Source organism: Aphis gossypii, chromosome 2, assembly GCF_020184175.1.
Source record: "Aphis gossypii isolate Hap1 chromosome 2, ASM2018417v2, whole genome shotgun sequence".
NCBI lineage: Eukaryota > Metazoa > Arthropoda > Insecta > Hemiptera > Aphididae > Aphis > Aphis gossypii.
In genome coordinates this window covers 71,278,314-71,299,190 of record NC_065531.1, presented here as the reverse complement: position 1 = coordinate 71,299,190, position 20,877 = coordinate 71,278,314, and positions in this window count along the sequence as shown.

Here is a 20,877-nt window from a genome sequence, read left to right as displayed (position 1 = left end):
GGATATTTAAAAATTTCATATTTTAAACAATAGCACATAATTTAAAAATTAAGCCAAACAGCAATTTTATAGACCTTGAGCAAACAATAGCAGATCTCAGTAAAAATGTGGATAACTGAGTAATATAGGTTATAGGTCTATATAATTTAAATATATTTAGTGTGATCAATATTGTAGCCACTAATTACTCTTAAATATTTTTTTCACGCGAACATTTGAAAAAACATAAAACCACAATCGGTTGTTGAATCATTTTTTGAAAGCAATAAATTATTTTACGTTTGTATTTTTATAAAAATGATATTCAAAGTATGCAATATAGAAAGGTATCCATACTATTATTTACATCTTTGAATAAACTCTCCATTGACCTATTTGTACCAGTATTTTTAATTCACATACTTTGTGTAGCGAATAAGAAGAATAGGTAGTTAATATTTTAGTGTTTTATGAAAATATTATGGTGTATTTAACGCTCACAACCATAATACATATAAAACTATTATTTTTCGACAAGGTTGGTGTATTAAATACAGTGAAAATCTAGTCATATTCACATCGTTGTTTTCGGTGAAGAAGATATATGTTGATAATACTAGTTAGTTGGGAAGAAGTGAGATTGTGAGGAGAGAAGACTGCAGTGGATGGCATAAAGTATGATGCTGAGTGCTCGCGTTTTTTTATTTCTTTGTTTCATTTCTTAGAATTAGCTTTATTTAACGAAACAAACGCTGGCTGTTGTCCCGCCAATCAAGAAATAAAATAAAATTTCAATTAGAGTTTCCAGGTAAGTTAAACATCTAAATACCAAAATCGTCTTTGATTTTTAAAATAGATTAACTGGTTTTATTTTTGAGCATAATTCTGAGAAGAAATATGTAAATTTGTAAAAATTATAAAAATTTAGATTTTTATTAATTTATAAAATCGTAATTACCAATCTTAGTTTTTAACATAAGTGATATATATGTAAAACGTAAATATAAAATGTGATGTTTATAGTTAATACTTAAATAAACACGCAGTTATGTTTTAGTGAAAAAAAAAAATTATTAACAATATTTATAATTAATCAAGTGATAAACAGAAGTAGTAGCTGAATTAAAAATATAAAATAATAACAGTTTTAATATTTATAAATTATTCTAATGAGTCTATAATTATAGTTTGTATAATTAACCTTTATTTATGAATATTTAAAATGACTTAAGTCAAAATCTCTTGGTATACCACTTTCAAAGTTTTATTTTGTGGTACCTAATGGTCAGGTCTTCCAATTCTAGAAAATACTACATATAATTGTCCATGTGAGAAACAGTTATATTCCAAATCTACACAACAATAAGTTTAAGTCTAACCTTGCATAAAATAAAAGATCACTTGTAGGCTCATTTGGTACAAACTTGTAAAAAAAGACTAAAAAAATTAAAATAGTGTCGTTACAAAATTGAAATATAAAAAAGGCTTGGTCTTTTATATATATAAAGGATATAGGGGCTCGGGAAGTGTTGTTTTAGAAAAATGCTGCTGTTTACGTGGGTACCCATACGGATGGGATCCAATACTGTAGCTAAAATTAATTTGAACATGTGAAAATGTATTTTGGAATAATATACTGTTAATGTAAAATAAATAATATATTATAAACTAATAATTCAATGACAAAAACTGTTATAGGTCTAGTTAAAAATAAATAACATGGTATTTTTAAATGTAATTATAGGCAATATATTATTATATAATAATATTATTTATATCGCAATCCTCGTCTATTATAAAACTATGGCAATTATTAAATTTAAATTTAAATGAATGTCTGCACTCTGCATTTATTTATTTCTGAACTAATTAAATACTGTATACAAATATATATATATATAAAACTATTTCAACAAAATATTATATATGATATATTTTATAAAAAATTAAGTGTTAAGTGCATACTTCGGTCACCATCGTAATCGTACTCACAACAATAGAGATGGCATTGGTGCACAATTTAAAAACTACGAGTACTTCAAAGACTTTTAAAATATCATTGTCAAATGTGTTTAAAAAGTTTCTATATCGTGGACTCTTAAGTTTAAAATCGTAAGAATTATTATTTATTTTTAACGAATAAAAACTATAGGAATATAATTTATTGAAATAAAAAATCTACGAGAACAAAAATGCAATATACATTAAATTGGTTATCATATGGAAATTATTTAAAAAAAAAAATAAACGACGATTTTGCAGTTGCATTTAAAAGGTTATAGAATAAAAATGTTATCACATTCTAACCATTAAACATTGAAATATTATTTGAATCTACATCTATAATTATTGTAACATTGTATTTGCTGTTCAAATGATAATGCTGTGTAACTGCATATTGTGCTTATGAACTCATATGAGTAAGTATATGACCATAGACTATGTGTTAACATTATAATATGTAATGCTATACCGCTGTTTTTATCTAAAATTAATGAACAAATAATTCAATATTTTCAACTTGAGATGAAGCATTGAAATCCATATACAAACAATAATGAAATCACGTACGACAGAAAAAGATGTCGGTTCGATGATTTATGGAAGATATATCGCAGTAAGACCAGCTGTAACCTAACCAACCTATTAGTGTGATTGTGACTCTGATGTCGGTTCCGAAACTTTGAAGGAATTTAATCTAACTCTGTCGACAATTATTACGACGAATTCGCATGTGATTGCAATCATGTTAATACAATAAATTGAGTATATATAGGTACATATTCTGTGCAATCGCATAATCGTGCTGCGTTTATACAATATCTCGTAAAACAAACAAAACGATGATAATAATATTAATACCAAACTGATCGCTGCAATTCGATGGTGATTTTACAAAGAAAAACTACCGTTGGATGTGTATGGGGTACTCAACAATTCCCAAAGGGTATACATAACTCACCGCCGTTACCTACCTACTTGTCTCTTACAAGCATCTCTGACGTTTTTGAATTCAATTCGTTATCTTCACATCCCTTTACGATTTCAACAATCCACTTACCTTCCCATTGCAGTTATATTACCTTCGAAGTACCGGCATTTTTTGACAACATCGTATCATCTAATATTATTACGGTCTAGAAAACATGCCTAACGATTTCACTTCAAGTCGATGCGAATTATTTATTGTTTTTTTTCTTGTCCGTTCGCTGATGTGTTTTCAGTGCAAAAACAAAACGGTTACCATCGAAAATATCGCGCAGTACAATGCGATCATGAAAATATAAAATTCAAACTTCGAAATTATTTGAGAGTACTAAAAGAGGAAGATATTTTCGTGGCACAAGGGATTTCGTGATATTATTTGTTGATCGTATTACGTAGTTCCCTATTAGAAAATTGTCTTGAAAATCACTCTGAATCTTAAACTGATGATTACAAAAATAATAATAACACATAATATATATTACACGTGCTTTAATATTCGGTGCTTTTTGAAGGTATACAGGATTTATTTGCTTTGAAAACGCGTGTCACAATATTGGTTTGATGATCGACAAAATATAAAAATTAACTGGTGCACGAAAACGAGATGATATTAAACGCACTTTTGGCGATGATTCCTCGGTGATTTGGCATCGTTTTCCAAACGAGATGCCATTTGTCTTCTGCGCGTGTTAATAATATTATTATTATTCTAGAACACATAATACTATATTGTTATTCGAGTTAATTTGAATTTTATGCCGGTTCCTTGAATCCCAATCGGTCCGAACCGTCGTCGAAGCTCTGAAATCGTGTGTTTTGCAGTAGCAGAAGTAATTTTGGCGGAGACAATATAATCCCTCGAGTACCACAGAACATCTTTATGACAAAACACAGAAAAAGTGAGAGAGACAGCAACAGAGAGAGAGAGAGAAACTAAGCGTAGATACAGAAATAGCCACGGTTTACGAAGACGATTCATTGTGTGTATTTTATTCTCCAACCTAATATCTACCTAAATAATATCAAAACAGCATTTTTTTTTTTAGAAAATCATGTTTTAAAATGTACAATATTAGAATATTGAAGAATAAAATTGACTAAAAAGTCATGTGTGAAGAAAACAGATTAGGTTAAGTTGGTTAAGAAGATAACTAAATTACATTTTAGTAAATTAATATTTCATTTCATTTTATAAATATAATTAGTACATACTACATACTATACCAACAATGCATTTAACTTGATAAATAAATATAGTTTTACTAATTAGGTATAAGTTTTTCTCTCGTAAAATTTAAAAAATATTTATACTTACAAATATAAATATACAAACTATGAAATAAAAAAAAAAAAAAAAAGGTAAACAAAGTATTAATTATATTATATATATTATAAGACAATTTATAAAATTATACGAGTAGAAGATAACTTATTTTTAAATGTAAATTGGTAACAATTGGTTTGTATTACTAAATTTCCGGTTTTATTACAATTAATTAAAATGTCTATCTTTCTATCTTATATTAATTAAAATCAAGTGTTTCAATATTTAAGGTTACTATCTAGGGTTTATAACTAATTGCTATTATAATTTTAGTATTTTATACTATTAATAATTTATAAAATATTTGAATATATTTCGTATTTGTATTCGTTTTTTGTTTCTTATATTTTTTATATTAATGAATTAAATAATACGCTATAACAACTGATTAATTTTAAATAACTGTCAGTGTTCTAATAGATATTTGTAAATTTCATTTTTTTTAAACTGGATATCGGCTTGGACAAAATTTTCTGAAATAAGCACCCAAATCTAACATACTAACGAGTTTATCATACGACTGGTGACCGATCGTGCACGAAATCGATGTCTAAATGAACGATTCGTTTCATATATAGTATACGCGTCGAAAACTAAATGGATCGTCGGAGAAGATGAAAGCGTAGTGTAACTATACTCTCCGCTGCCATCGGCAATTGAGCAGGGCTAGCAAACATATATACAGCAGCCGTGGCAAAGCGAAGTCAATTAGCAATTCAAATGCGCCGTCGCTGTTCCGACGGGGTAAGTCTCTATATAGGAAGTTATTATTATTCGCCCAACGCCGAGGGATTCGGTCTGTTAGCAGCAGCACCATCATCGGTATTATAACAATGAAAACATTATTCCATACCACTACGTTTTTAATACATACCACTTTTATCAATATTATTATTATTTCTTTTAAAACATTTAATTGAATAACCATGTCTGCGAAATTGATTTCATTTTATAAATTTATTTCGTCCAAAATGTACAATCGTAAGTCCATCGTATTTGAAGTATTTATCATTATTTTGTATCATAACTTTCGTATGGTTGTGCTATAGGATAGTTTTGCTTAGAGCAAAATGATTTCGAGTTTTCAATAAAAATAAAAATCTAAATAATAACAATAATAATAATAGGTAGTAGTAGTATGTAACGTATTTTTAATCCTTAGATTAAAAGTCAATTGTATAACATATTCATAACGGCTTATATAAATAATATCGTGGCGGTCTATTTTCATATTTATATTCCTTTGAAATTGCCGATAAAAGGTTTTGCAAAGTCAAGAATATCAGTAAAAAAAAATATATTTTAATAAAAGCATATTGCGCGTAGCTTATAAAAAATAATAAGCTGAGAAATCTGTCTGTTTCAGAAATTACACCAGCTTTGTATGCATAAATATATGCATTTGGTTTAATATAAAACTAAAAAAAAAGTTTTTTTTTTCTTTTGGTTTGCTCCGAGTCGTTGAGCTGGTACTTATCTTAGACGACGTAATTCAGTCCAAAATACTGGGCGACTCTGCGGGTCTTTAATCCCATTCTAAACGTGTTTTATATCCATTGCCACACCTACGGGTATTTTGGGAAAGAGAAAAAGAGGGAAATAAGACCTCGAAAATACCGTTAACCCGGGACATAAATTTCTAACCGTCCACGCCTCGGGGAGGGAGAAAATATCTTTAATGATATAGCTGAAAAACCAACAATTTTTCTTACGGAAAATACTCAACGAAATTTACCTCGGGCGGAAATAAAAAAATCTCATCATATACGGTTATATTTCAAGCGAAAAATCTCATTCGTAAAGAGGTCATTTCTTTTTTTGAACTAAAATGAATCATTCGTTGATTTGTGTGGCAGCTGCGAGTAAAATAAAATGTCCACTTTATATCGGATTTATTTTACGATATATGGAGTAGTAAATGACGACAAATCGTTAGAATTTTGGATTATTTACTACGTCTAAGCGATGTATAATAATATTTCAGTGGTTACATACTCGCACATTTTTTGATTTTTTTAGTGTTATTTATTTTTAACCAAAATATGAAAATTACACAATATAATAATACGGTATGTTTTGACGAAATAAAAATAAATCTGTAAATACGATACTGGTCAACTCGGATAAACTTTCATAATTTTATATTTTTTTCTTCTAGCACGGACATTACAGACGAGTTCGTATAATAATCGTGTTAAATGTTTGGGGTTTTGCATGGAAAAAATAATCTCTGGTCACGGGTCAGAGGATTCTGCGCCAATTTAACACGACTTAAAAACAAATACCTATCCTCTAGCTACCGTCGACCACTGTAATATATCACATCGGACTATTATGCCGCACGTACAATACAGCTCAAGTGTTTTTGTACGTCCACGGGACTTATACTTTCAATTAGTAAAAGGTCCCATCGCATTCAACCCTGCACATAAAACGGCGACCGACTACGACGGTACACGATTTGCACTTGCGTTTCGCTGAGGAATTTGTATACTTGACACCCATAAACGTTAATGAACATAGCCGTGAGTACCCATACCCAACACCCTAACCATTGGATCTCATCACAGAAAACTCAAATCCACCGATCCCTAACCGTTGTCACCCGCACGCCCACATACCAAGCAAGCGTGGCCACCCTTTCGCGACGCCGTTATTTTGGCGTCGGAGCTCCGTTTCTGCAGGTCCCGGGGACTTGCATTCCCGACAAACGGTTTTCTATTTAACGCGACTGCACATTTTTTGACATTTCCCGTTGTTTTGAAGTGTCTCATCGCGTCCTCCTGAACTAAATGTGATGACGACTCAAATAGCACGCGTTTGACTTTAGTATCTATAATCAAATTTTCGCACGATTGGTCATCGGATATAAATCGTTATTACGATCAAATAATCATTCGAGATATCGACTGCTGTAAACCGTTTTTTCGGGTCATTGGAAAAATTTTAAAAATCTATTTATGGAAAATTCAACTATAATATCTGCAGGTTTTTATTTATTATAACTAAATCGATCGTATCTTCTTACTCCAAAACAAATATTGTTTATTTGTTTTTATGATTTTTAAAACAATCATACAATTTGAATGGTAAATGTAGAATACAGTTTAATTTTAATAGTCAGACGATAATCTATAAGGGTTTTTTGGCACATTTTATCGTTGTCTTGATATTTTTTATAGCATAATTAATAATTAAATGTTCAACGCAAACACATTAGCGTAAACAGCAATTTGTTCTGGTAGTGTTTTTATAAATGACTTAAATCCACTAAAAAAATCTAAGTGCGTTCAGATTTCAACTAAAACAATTAAGGTGCCTGACATTTTAATCTTAATACTCATACAACTGCAGTTTTCACTTATTATAATTTTTACTAGAAAATACAGTTGTTTTATTTACTCCATATGATAAAAGATACATATATACATTATTATTTATTGAAAAAACGATACTCCACTAAAATTAATTATATAAATCAATTAGTTATTGTGACACATATTAAGTCTATATAATTTCAATAAGTATAAATAGTAAATTGATAATAAATCATATTCACAATTATGATTTATTAATTTTAATAATCAACATTATTTTTATTTAACATAGTAACCATACTGTTGTAAAGTATTATGTAAGAAATTTCACAACTGTTTTACACATTATTATTGTTACCTATAATTAAAATCTTAAACAATTAAAAACTTTGATAATTAAAATTAATTTATAGTGACTATATGCGTTTAATGAAGTTAAACTTGAGTGGTCAAATAGTTTAGAGTTTGAAGAGAAAAAAAATATTGCAAAATAGAAATTATAAAAAAAAAAACGCGATTGATAAAAACTTTTTCTATTAAGGTAGTGGAGTGAAGCGAATCTTATTATTTTAAAGTTAAAATAACTAAAAAAAAAGTAAAAATGATCATTTCGTTGGCCAAAATAAAAACAACGTACCCACTCGTTTACAAAGTTATTACACAAAGCTTTGTTTTTATCCATGTTGCAAGTTTTTTAATGTTTATTCAAAAACCATTTTATTAGTGTCGTAATAATTAATTTTAGTAAATTTGAACAATAACTTTGATCGTTATGATTCATCCAAAAATATCCTATACTCTAATCATATAATGAAGTGATTGATAACAATAATACTCTGAAAAAAAAATGTTAACGATATAATAATAATCATGATATTATCATAATATTATCATTATATTGCTATGGAAATTTATTTCTCATAATTTGGTCAAGATCAATCACTGCAAAGTGACAAGGTTATAATATAATAATATTATAATATATATAGTGAAAGGGGATGTATGTATGTTGACAGAACTAATAACAAAACTATAATATGGAAATGTGTACTTTGCAAACAATTTAAATGAAAAGGTCTTTTCATAATATTGTGATTAATGATCAAATTACATATATGTATATAATATGACTTACATATTCCCGAGTCTGTTACAATTGATGTAAAAAAGTATTTACCGACTGATAAGAAATTATGAGTAATGACACTCGTTAATCATCTCAAATTGAAATCCAGATTATCTCATGCAATTTTTTAAGTTGGTTTATATTTTAGATTTTTTGAAAAGTAATAGCATGTCTGTAGCTGTATAGTGTATAATAATTATTATATGTCACTTATCATTCTTTGAAAGTTATACAAGGAAATAAGTACATATTTAAAGTAGTTCAAGTAGTGTCTCCGTAAATAATTGAAGTAAACATTTTGTCCATAAATTAATTTACGTTGTCTGGACTAGGAATCTAATAGCGATAAAAATATATAGATTACACGCGTGTACCATTTACCATTATCATCTCATTTGCACAGTAACCAAAAAACACAATTATCGACCACAATTTTTTTTGTGTTAATTTCATTTGGTATGAAACGTGTTATAGTCAGTGTATAATATTAATTTTAATGTCGTAATAAATATGTATTTAGGTCACATATTTTAGTAATTAAAGCTAATTTTCTAAATTATATATAAAATTAACAAGTATACGGACCCTAATATACAGTATCACTATCACTGACAAATTATGACCTAACATTAGTGATTAGCTTAATATCAAAAAAGTAGTTATCAAAATTGACCGTTTATATAATTTAGTTGAATGTTCACGTTATATTTAACTAACTACTGTTCAAACTTCAAAATTAGATATTATATATTATATGCTTTGTGTACTTTAGGTTTTAACATTACACGATTTGTTGGTTTATTGTGATACATATTATTATTATAAAAATAATGGTGTTATTGATTAGCGTAAAATTCAAATGCGTCGGAAAGTCCGACAGTGAATAATTCACGATACGATCTAAATTAGCTATGTTGTTTGAATTTTTATTTTATTTTATTGACATTTTCACTTTCGAAATCCCGCGTGTCAATCCATTTTGGATATTTCGACGAGCGACGTGTTATAATATTTAGTTATACAATATATAATTCTGCGGTCAACTATGTGTGAGCACAATAATATATGGTCTTGCCTGCAACCTGCAGCGGCTTCGTAAGTTGGGTACGTGTCCGGATGCTTTCGGAATGTAAAATAATAATAATAAAAAAAAAACTAGACGTACTACAGCTGCAGATATACCTCGAGCACACGTTGCAGTCTTCGGCGTTTTATTCATTTATTGGAGAGAGATGTTTAATATTTGATCAGATGGATTTCTGCTTGTAGGATATTAAAAATGAATGCTCTACTCTCTACACAAACGCATAGCACACATAGCTGTGTACCTATGTACTCCGTATTACGTGTAATACACGTACACCTACTCCTGTTGGTGCGGACGATACCTGTCTTGTAACTGTCGGTGATATATGTTGGTCGTGCGTATACGGAATGATTCACCGACCACGCTCAACTGAATTTCATATCATTTAACTACGTATGTGTTTATTCAAATGTTGATTTTTATGTTTATACACTTCCACACCGTTAGTACGCTGCAGTTGTCTCCGATGTCTATTCCGTTTTATGGTCATATATTTTATTCATCAGTTTCTTCTTTGAAAAAAAACGTCTATCGTCAGAGGAAATTCCTTAAACGTCATAGCAAATATAAGTATCTTCAAATATTAGATAATATTCGATAATATTTAAAATTCAGGAAAATCAGAATTTTAATAAATTCTCGACCAATGCAGAAAATAGTGGAAGCAGCTTGATTGATGAATTTTGTCCTACACGTTCAGGTGTCGGACAAAGTCGTAAGTTTGAGGTGTACACTGCACAGAAGTAGTCGTCTTTTTCGTTGTCGTTCATTTTCATAGTAAAGTGGAAACGCTATTTTTTTTTTTTTATAGATTTCTCATGAAATAGTTCATTAAATTTGTGATCTATAAGGTGATTCACCAAGGATTCCACCCTTTTTTTAGATTCTAAGTGGAGTGATGAATGGATTGATTCTACAATGATGTGTGTGTTTTTTTGTGTGCGTGTGTGTTTACCATAACTTGTTGAAATAATGATTCAATTTAAAACTTAAGGAGTGGTTTCCGGTGTCAAATTTAATATCCTTGGTGCATTATAGAGGTCAAAAGTAAGAAGTTTCTAGTAGATAAAGAAAAAAATGGAAAAAAACCACTAAAAAGTGACGGAAAACGGGAATTTTTACGCAAAACCAGTTTTTGACAAAATCAATTTTTTTGTTTAGCTATAACTCAAAAACGAATCACTGTAAATACTTGAAATATTTAAAAGTATTTATTTTTGAATTATTGATAAAAAAAATTCAAGTTTTCAAAAATACTATAATTTTATTATAAATTTAATATAAAGTTTCTTATAAGTTGTAGTTAAAAACAAATCAAAAATTATTAGTCACATTTTTTTTATTATCATGTAAAGTTCACATTTTTTCGAAACATGTCAAAATCGTGAACATTTGCAAGTGATTATGCGTAGTTAAAAATTTATAGCATTTTAAATATTTATATTTAATGTTAAAAAATTCAGCAAAAAGTTTTCCTTCAAATAACTATAAAGAAAACTCAACCGTCGTTATAGAAAAAATGTTATGAGCTTCTAAATTTTAAATTTTTACAAAATCGTGTAATGATAACGATTTATCCTTAGAGATTTTAAATATTTATTAATATTCAAAAAGTTTTAGTTGTAGATACTATAGAAAATTTCACCAGTTATTTAGATTGACATTTTATTTACATAATTTAATTTTTAAAATATTTCATTTATTTTAAGGTGATTTATAGCCATTTGAAATATTTATTTTTTTATATAAATATCGATAAAAATTTTTGGTTAAGTCAAAATATTTGGAAATTTAATATAAAGTTCCTCATGAGTTGGTCTTATTGTGATTCAAAAATTATAAAAATATATTATTACAATTTTTTTTTTTATTAAAATTGGTCAAATATTGATAAGACTTCGTCAAAATCGTTAATATTTGCAATAAAAGGTAATGTATGTCTGTATATTTTTATAAACTCTAAAACCACTCTTCTAATGTTGACGAACATTTTAGAAATTAGTTTCTAAGATATATCTTGGCAATTTAAAAAATTGTTTGAACTACTTTCGTATTACAGATTTGTTCATTTTTTTTTTTTGGACGAAGTCAGAATAGTATATAGCTAGTATATATTATCTAATATTATGAACTGAAAAGAGATTATCAAAATATTATGTTCAATTAGTTTTCGTGATATATGGCAATAACATTTTTAAATAGAATCATATACATTAATAGGTACGTAAAATTTGTAAAATTTAACAACATTTTTAATTTAAAAACTAGCAATAATTTATTTCAAAGTGCTTTTAATGCTAATAACAGCCTAGATTTAATGAGAAATCTGTATGCAAACCTTCTAATTAATGTGCAAATTATAGAAGAATAATTAATAATATTTGATATAATAATCATTCAAATATCAAGTATTACTTGAATCAAAACTAGAACACAAAATATATTTATAATTTAAGCAGACACAGTGTACATATATCTAACCGCTTGAAGTGAGTAGCTGATTTAAATTTAAATTGAATTTAGTTTAATTATAATTTAGTAAAATTTGATGTAGATATACTTCAATCATAGTAACCACTACTTAATACAGGTAGGTAAATCGTTATTATTCGAGGTTATTTCATTTCAATGAAAAATAAATAAATACAATTATTCAATTTTAAACGTGGTAGTGATAGCAATGAATTATACAACTGTAATATATTATATCGGTATACAAAAATTGTGTTGAAATAACTGTCCTATTATTAGGGCTAGTACTCCCGGAAATCCCTAGGGGAGGTTCTGAATTAATCGTTACTGAAAAATAGAAGTACAGAGAAATTAAAATGTCTATATATATATGTATATATATATATATATCTATTCAATATTTTAAAGGTTATATTATTATTTATTATGTTTAAATTAAATTCCAAAATGTTATTTATTGATATAGTCAGCTAATCGTGTTCATGTGAATGGTTTCAATATTATTTCAATTAACTATTATTGTTGAAGTTCGCATTACGTATTTGTTTTTTTTTTTTTGTATTAATCAATTGTTGGCAATGCTTTTGATAATTAATGTAAAATTATGTTCCCAAGAATTGCTCAACCCTACTTGTTACACATTAATTGATGAACAACTCACGTATCTATAGTTACAGTTATGATTTCGACACTTCAAGTCGTATTGTAATACGATTTACTATTAAACCGGTAAGTACAATAGTCAGTAATATCGTTATGCTAATTGTGTGTTTTCGATTCAGTTGGTGAAACATAATTGTATATGTAATTAAATTATAATTTTTGTTTATATTTGATTAAATAGGTAAAAATGTTGTGCTTTTAATTCCTTATAAAATTGGTGGGAAAAAAAATACCATCTAAATTATAAAACGAATTATTTAATTAATTAATGGTGTACATTGATACACGTATTATTATTTAGTTCATTATTGAGAAGCTAATTTTACAATATTTTGTGATGTTTAACATTAAAAACACATCATTATTAAATCTTTACTACTACTACTACTGCTACTACAAAAAACTACAATCTGACATGATTAAGATAATGATAATAATTAAAGAACATGTTCACAATTTTCTAATAAAAAAATAGCTGTAAGGTTAAACGAAATTAAAGCTATCCATGATATTATTATAATAGTATTCCTATTCTAAAGCAAGAAATAAATTATACGATAGTTATTAATTAATTACCTAGTTAATTGTTAGATATTTATATAAAAAAATCAATGATGATATTTGTATCGATCGACTTTTAAACATCGTTATGAACCGATAAGAAAAACTATAAAATATGTTTTTTGAAAATACATTATACATTATATAATATTATATTATGATAATTTACATACATTTATAGAGTGAATTAAGGATGTTAGGCGAATGGCGTTATGTTTGCCTTATAACTCATTGTTGTTCTTATGTGTTGTATCCAATTTTATATATATATATTTATATTATAAATAATATAGTAAATTTAGTATTTTTATTTGTAAAATAAATAAAAATTATACTGAAAATAGTTATTAAACAAAAATGTTGTCAATATTAAAATTAATGCTTTTATCCATTAGTATTTTGTGATAACGATCATAGTGTTATTATATATTGATATTGAAATGTGACTGTAAACAAATTACACTTCCATAGGTCATTAAAGCGAGAGTATAATAGGGTTCGCAGATGTCAGTTTCGTTGAGCACAATAGTGGCGATGCTGCTATTATGCGTATTGATTATTTTTATTTTTAAACAATTTTACGTTGATGACGATTTTTTAGCGATTCATTATACATTCATACAAAATGAGATACTGAGGTCGCTGTATGTAAATATTTAGTTGAATATGCATTGAATGTACAGTGCTATATGTTATATAAATGCGCAGGGACTACAGAGAAACATACTCAGCAACGTTGGATTTTATGGCATAGTTTGTCAAAATATTATTTTGCATCATGTAGATTTGTTTTAAGTGTAATTTATTTAGCATAGTTTTTTGATCCTTTTATCATAATATTAAAATAAAAATACCGATTTGAATTCAAATTTAACACATCTGTTATAGTGCCCTCAATTCGACTTGACATCGAGTTACACTCGAAATCTATTAAGCAGCAGATCAATAAATTGATCTAACTTGAAAGAATACACATACAGTATGAAATTTCTTATTCTTTTGTGCGTGCATAAGACATGATATGATAAGACAGTTATAATTTTAAAAGGTAGAAATTTCTTTCGGAGAAATCATATTGACACCAAAAATAATCTTTGTATTTAAAATGACAATGTTGATAAACTGCAGATAAACGCAAATATTATGAGTGTTAAATATTTTAAATGTATCAACTTCATCCATATCCGCAGGTTGGAGTACCACTAAAGTCAGTCACGCTGAAATAAGTCAGTTTTCTCCTCCACGAACGTCGGTGTCATTTGTAAACAGCTCTAAGATAAAGGTCGTGAAAATTCTAAAAATTATTGGTGCAAATATTATTTAATAACATGCCTAATTGAATAGTATTTAAAATAATAAAAGTTTGATGGGAAGAAGTGGTAAGACGTTATGTATGTACCATTATCGCACGGTGTCGTCGATTAAAATTTAAAAGACTATTGTAACGAATTGCAATGGATATTAGTATAATAAACTTGAATTAAAATCGACTTTTTTTTTTAATATTATGATAAAATGATAGAAAAACTATAATTATGAATACAGATTAGATTTAAAAACAGATCTACATGCAGTAAAGCGATACCTTTTTTAGGTTATAAAACTCAGAGTTGCCGTGTATCTAGGTTTCTCCAATCTATTAGAAGATGTATGTTATAACATGCATTATAGAAATTGTAATAAAAGTGTTTTAACAAAATGTATGACGTATAAATTATTATTGAAATACTTATTAAGCATGACTTCTAATAATTACTTATTAGTTGTAATATTATGTTTAAAAATGTAAGTTAAATGTAAGAGTAGGTATTAATTATTATTCGAATTTAAACATGAACGAATAAATTTAAGTATTAATATTTTTTTTTTTTTTGAAAACTAAGGTTCCTAGTACCTAAGTGTAAAAATGTAATTAATTTAAGTGCAAAAATGAATCTTTTTAAAAATTAATATTTGATGTTATCTATAGAAGGGCTCTATTTATGTTAAAAAGTAAAAACAAGGATATTGTCAGAAAAAAAAATAATTATTGCTTTACTAAAATACCAATTATTGTAGAGCTGAATCTGTAGATAAATAAATATTTAAAGAGGTTTGGTACTCTTCACTTAATCACCGTTTGAGTTAACTAAATAGAAGCGCACTTCGAGCCAAAATTGATAAATAAAATATTACAAATAAATAGGACATTCGATGAGAAATAAAATTCGAGCTACGAGTCCAATGTCGAAGATATAAAAATAGTCGTTTTCGAGTTACGATCAACGGTTTTGAACTTTTAGACCTTTCGTGACATTGGTTATGTATTTATGGTGTACACAATTTTCAATCCAGCGTAAAAGCGCTTTCATCGTGTTAATAGTTGAGAAAGAACGAGAATGGAGAGAACGCGTTTCTTTTTATGACTTTATAGCATTGACCATACCTTTCTTATATTGTATGAAATGAATTAAATTGATTAATAACAATTTACACAAAATATAGTTTTTCACACAAAGTTTAAGCAATTAATGCCACTTAAGGCGCAGTGGTACGTATAAATAATACGAAAATATACGATAAATATGTTGTACGCGCTTTAAGTATCAAATATACCTATATAGGTAATAGGTTTAACAATAATATTGTAGATTGAAAATTATAATTGTTATAATTATTTAGGAAAATATTAGTTTTCATTTCTGCAGAATTGTTTATGATATAAATATTGTATTGTATTTGATTATGATATGATTGTATGTGATTAAACCACACATGATATTATTAATAATTATCACATATTTAAAAAATTATAATATCTCTGTAAAAGTAAATAGTTATTAAAGTTAATTCAAATAAAAGTATTTATCTTTTTGAAAAAAAAAAAACAAATCAAAATACAACGAATGCATACGGATGACGTCATATCGATGATGGAATTTTTATTATTTAGATATTTAATCGTCCATAGTCATCTGCATGGTGTAAAACATTTTCATTATTATTGAGTATGCTAACTCTAGTGTTTTTGAAAAAAAAAATATTATGACAAATATAAACACATAAGGTTAGGTGGTGTACGAGTAGGCGAGACAAGAGTGATACATTAATATGAAATAAGTACGATGAAAAATGAGATATATATATATATATACTAGATGGCTCTGAGTAGATTGAATATTATTATTATTAAAATAAAAGTTGATTTCCCACATTTTTTTATCGTGATAATATAAGTTTGTCTTGTGTATAAACTGCCACCTGGAAAAGTGATGGTGTTTTCTCGTTGTATTATAAGTCTGTGACGTTTAAACCATCTGTATCATAAAATATAAGGTGTCGAGCCCGGATAACAAAAAAAAAAAAAAAATATCCAGATAAGTTGAAAATAGTTTTGTAAATATAAGTATCTAGATATAATAAATATCCGAAATTTTAATTTTATCTTTATAATACCACACGCGGTGTGTATTTTAGTTATTTATTTTTTATATCAGAAATACAAAAACTAATAAGGTTCTTAAACTTTAGTTGACTTGATAGTAGGTAAATCGCTATTATTTTCATATTTATATCTAAATAAAACACTTTAGTAAGCCTTATCTCTTAGTATCACAAAGTAAAATTATTATTAAACTTTCAACTCTTCAATACATACGACGTAGATAAACTTTACGTTGGATACTATATAGTCAACATTTATGTTAACATATAATTACCTATTAATATTAATTTTTTTTCGTAAATTTTTTTCGCCATTGTTTTTCGTATTTGGTATCGCAAAATATGTATACTTTCCGGGATGAACAGATATCTGATCTGAAAATAGTGTTTGCTGCAAGCCATATTACGCGGGGAATCGACCGTGTCGTTTAAGATGACGACAGTGATTGTGACTCGAAGTAAATATTATATTGACACACGATTTTTGAGGTGAACTGTTTGTACATTCCGCTAGCCCACACGTTCCGACCCCTTTGCTGTCGTAAATTTATACGAAAAACAAGATTTATTGTAATTCTCGAGTCGTTATCGAAATGCACACAAACTCGCTCGTGTTTTTGATTACTAGCGAATTATTTGTCGAGCATGTGTCGTTTCATGCATAATCCGTAAATTTTTACATTAAACATGCGTATAGCACATACATCATAAGCACACGATATACGGGTGTGAACAAATACATTTCGACGATTTTGTGTACAAGTGGCGAGTTGTTTAGCGACCTTTATTTTTCTTCTCGTTTATACTCTTTATAAACCCCCACGACGATTAATTTTTTCACAATCTTTTCGCTTGCATTATATTTTATTACAAGTCATTACAAGTCGTACAGTTTATTTTTAGGTGTGTTTCTTTAGATTCTGTTTTAGATTGTTTCTCTAGTGAAAATACACGTGGAATCGAAACATTCGGTATTAACGGTGCGATACGATCGTGTACTTTAAATTCGTGTGAAACATTTAATGACAGCCAAAAGGTATACCTACAATATAATATATTAAGCATTATAGTAGTGTAAGTAAATCATTATAAAATAATTGTGAATATTGATTCATTGTGCTTATTAAAACATCAACAATACATATAGTTACAGACAATCGTGTTTCCGTTTCTTAAATATAGGTACAACAGAAATGTCACCTTTTTCCGAAAAATTTGACATTTCCGTTTATCGCCAAGTCCGTTTACCGCCAGTATTACATTATATTATTGTAAACATTAAAATATTATATTATAGATCATGTACATAATACCATATATTAATATTATTTATTTTAAAATGGTTAAATAATGTTTTAATCAAAGAAGTACAAACTCACGTTTATTGCAAATTAAGAATTATCGATGAACCAAAAACACCGAGAAACCAAATTTTAAAGCTACAAAAAAAAAAACAACGAGAATTTAATTGAATAATATAAAAAGGAAGAAATATGCTGATTGCATGTACATTTGTAAAATCTATTGTAATATAACTATATAGGTATAAAAAATAATAAGGATTTTAATAAAATAATACAATGTTAAATGATTTTAAAATCAAAATTATTAATTTTTGATTAGATTTTATACAACTTGTATGTATACAGTATACAGTACGTATTTCTTGAATGCGTTTTCTTAAAAATATTTCACAATATCCTATGTATAAAATAAAATAGTATTTATTTTATGTTGTAAAAAATTACCGATTACCTAATTGTTTTTTTTATTTTAAAAATCAATGTTAATTATCTATGACTTCACATGTTTTCATTTTAAGGCGTTACCAAAATATAAATGCTGAAATTTGTTGTGGCACATAAGTGGATCACCCTACGGCCTACAGGTACAATAGTTACATAGGTAAAAAAAAAATGCCCAACCATATTGTGTTTTTGCCGGTAAAAACGTATAAAACGTGGTTAATCGTGTTACGTTCTACATTAGATACTATTTAGAGAATATTATTCTCATCGTGTAATATTATCTGGTCGTAAAAAAAATAAAAATGTGTTAAGTTTAAACTGACATCACATCGTCAGTATTTTATTTATAAATTCAAACGTGCACAATTTGTGCCCAACTCCTATTTAAACAACTATTTACGTCATACGGTCCATTCCATCTAGTTACCCCTCTCTCTCTCTCTCTCACACACACACACACACACAGACACACACGAATATTCAGTAATTATTATGTAATGTACACTATATTGTTTGTACAGTACGTATGATATATCGTACCTATCGTTACCGCTAGTGCTCGCCAATTCCATCGTACAGAAAACGATAATATTCTAGACGGGCATCGTCATTTTCGGTTGCGAGTGTTTTAATTAATTTCACTATGACCATTAATTGAATTGCCGTGTAAACACGCGACCCACTCCGCCGCATTTCCGATTCCCGCGGCCCTGCTTAACGGTCATCGCGCCACACATTTCCTCCGTATCTCTTCCTGCTTTTCGCTCGTTTCCGCGTGTCCGCTACTGGTCTGCCGACCATTTAGGGTCAAACCGTGGTAGGCCAAATGACGAGTGATGAATACTAGGCGGGGATCGCCTAATGGAATATCATCGTCGTCTTTAATATATATTATTATATATATCATCGTCCGCTGCATAATATTATAATAGATACAAATGTCAATATTACATGGTTAGCTGCTTGCAGGATACTCTTTATTCATATATCATGTATTATTTTTATATATATACATTTAAGAGATAAAAGGACGAGACTTAAATAGTATTATTTTTTAAAAATAAATATTAACAATAAACATATTATTATTATACTATTAATCTTTATTCATAGTGTATCTCATAAATGTTTATTTTATAGGAAAATGAAAAAAATGTTTTATAAATCGAATCAAAAATTGTATTTTATTATGTTTTGTCAGAACAATGTGAAATATTCAACAGTCGATAAACGACAACCTTATCGTTGATGGACATACTGCAGCAGTTGTATAGCACGTTTAAACAAAGAACAAATGAACAGTATTCTTGGAAATTTCTATATGAAATTGAATTTGCGTTGTATAATATTGCGTTATAATAATATATCATCAAACAAAGAAATTAAATTATAAAATTTTATAGACTGATGTTTGACGAAGTTAATAAAAAAAAGAAAACTATAAAATATATTATTTTTAAAAATTATAAAACTTTTTTTTAACTATGGCCAGGTTGTACAGGCAAAATTGTTACATGATTTTTTTTTATATTTTGTATCAATTTAGAAAAACTATCCATAAATATATTATTTGGTAATGAAAAAATTGACTATGGCAGTTTTTGATATAATGCCAATCTAGACAGTATTTTGAGAAATGATTATTCTTCATTAGGTTGTTTTTAAAAATCTTGTGAAAAATTGTTGAAACATAATAATATTTCTAAATGCCATCTGGAATGTAACTTTATAATATTATAAAAATATTGAAATCTTAAAAACTAACCGATAATTAATATATAAATATCATGAGAACTGAGTTTATCTGACCTATCACCTATCTTATTTTATTATTAATATGATAACTCCTAAAGAAGATTCAACACCCCATTTTTATAATTAAAATATTAATATATTCAAATCCTGATTTTTTGAATTTTTAAGTTACTTAATAAGTCCAAATGTTAAATTACTTTTTTTATATCATATTTTAAGAACTGTTCTGAAACCAAATTAATTGAAAAAAAATTTTAATTAATAAAAACCTCTTTATTTTTTTTTGGATGAGAATCGATCAATTGAAGGCAAATTAATTCTTTGAAAATGTTGTTATATGATTATATAAGATTTTAAAGAATATTTTTAAAATATTCTATTTTACTTCTATTCTATTTTACTAGGATGTACATAGTTAATAATGATTATACTTA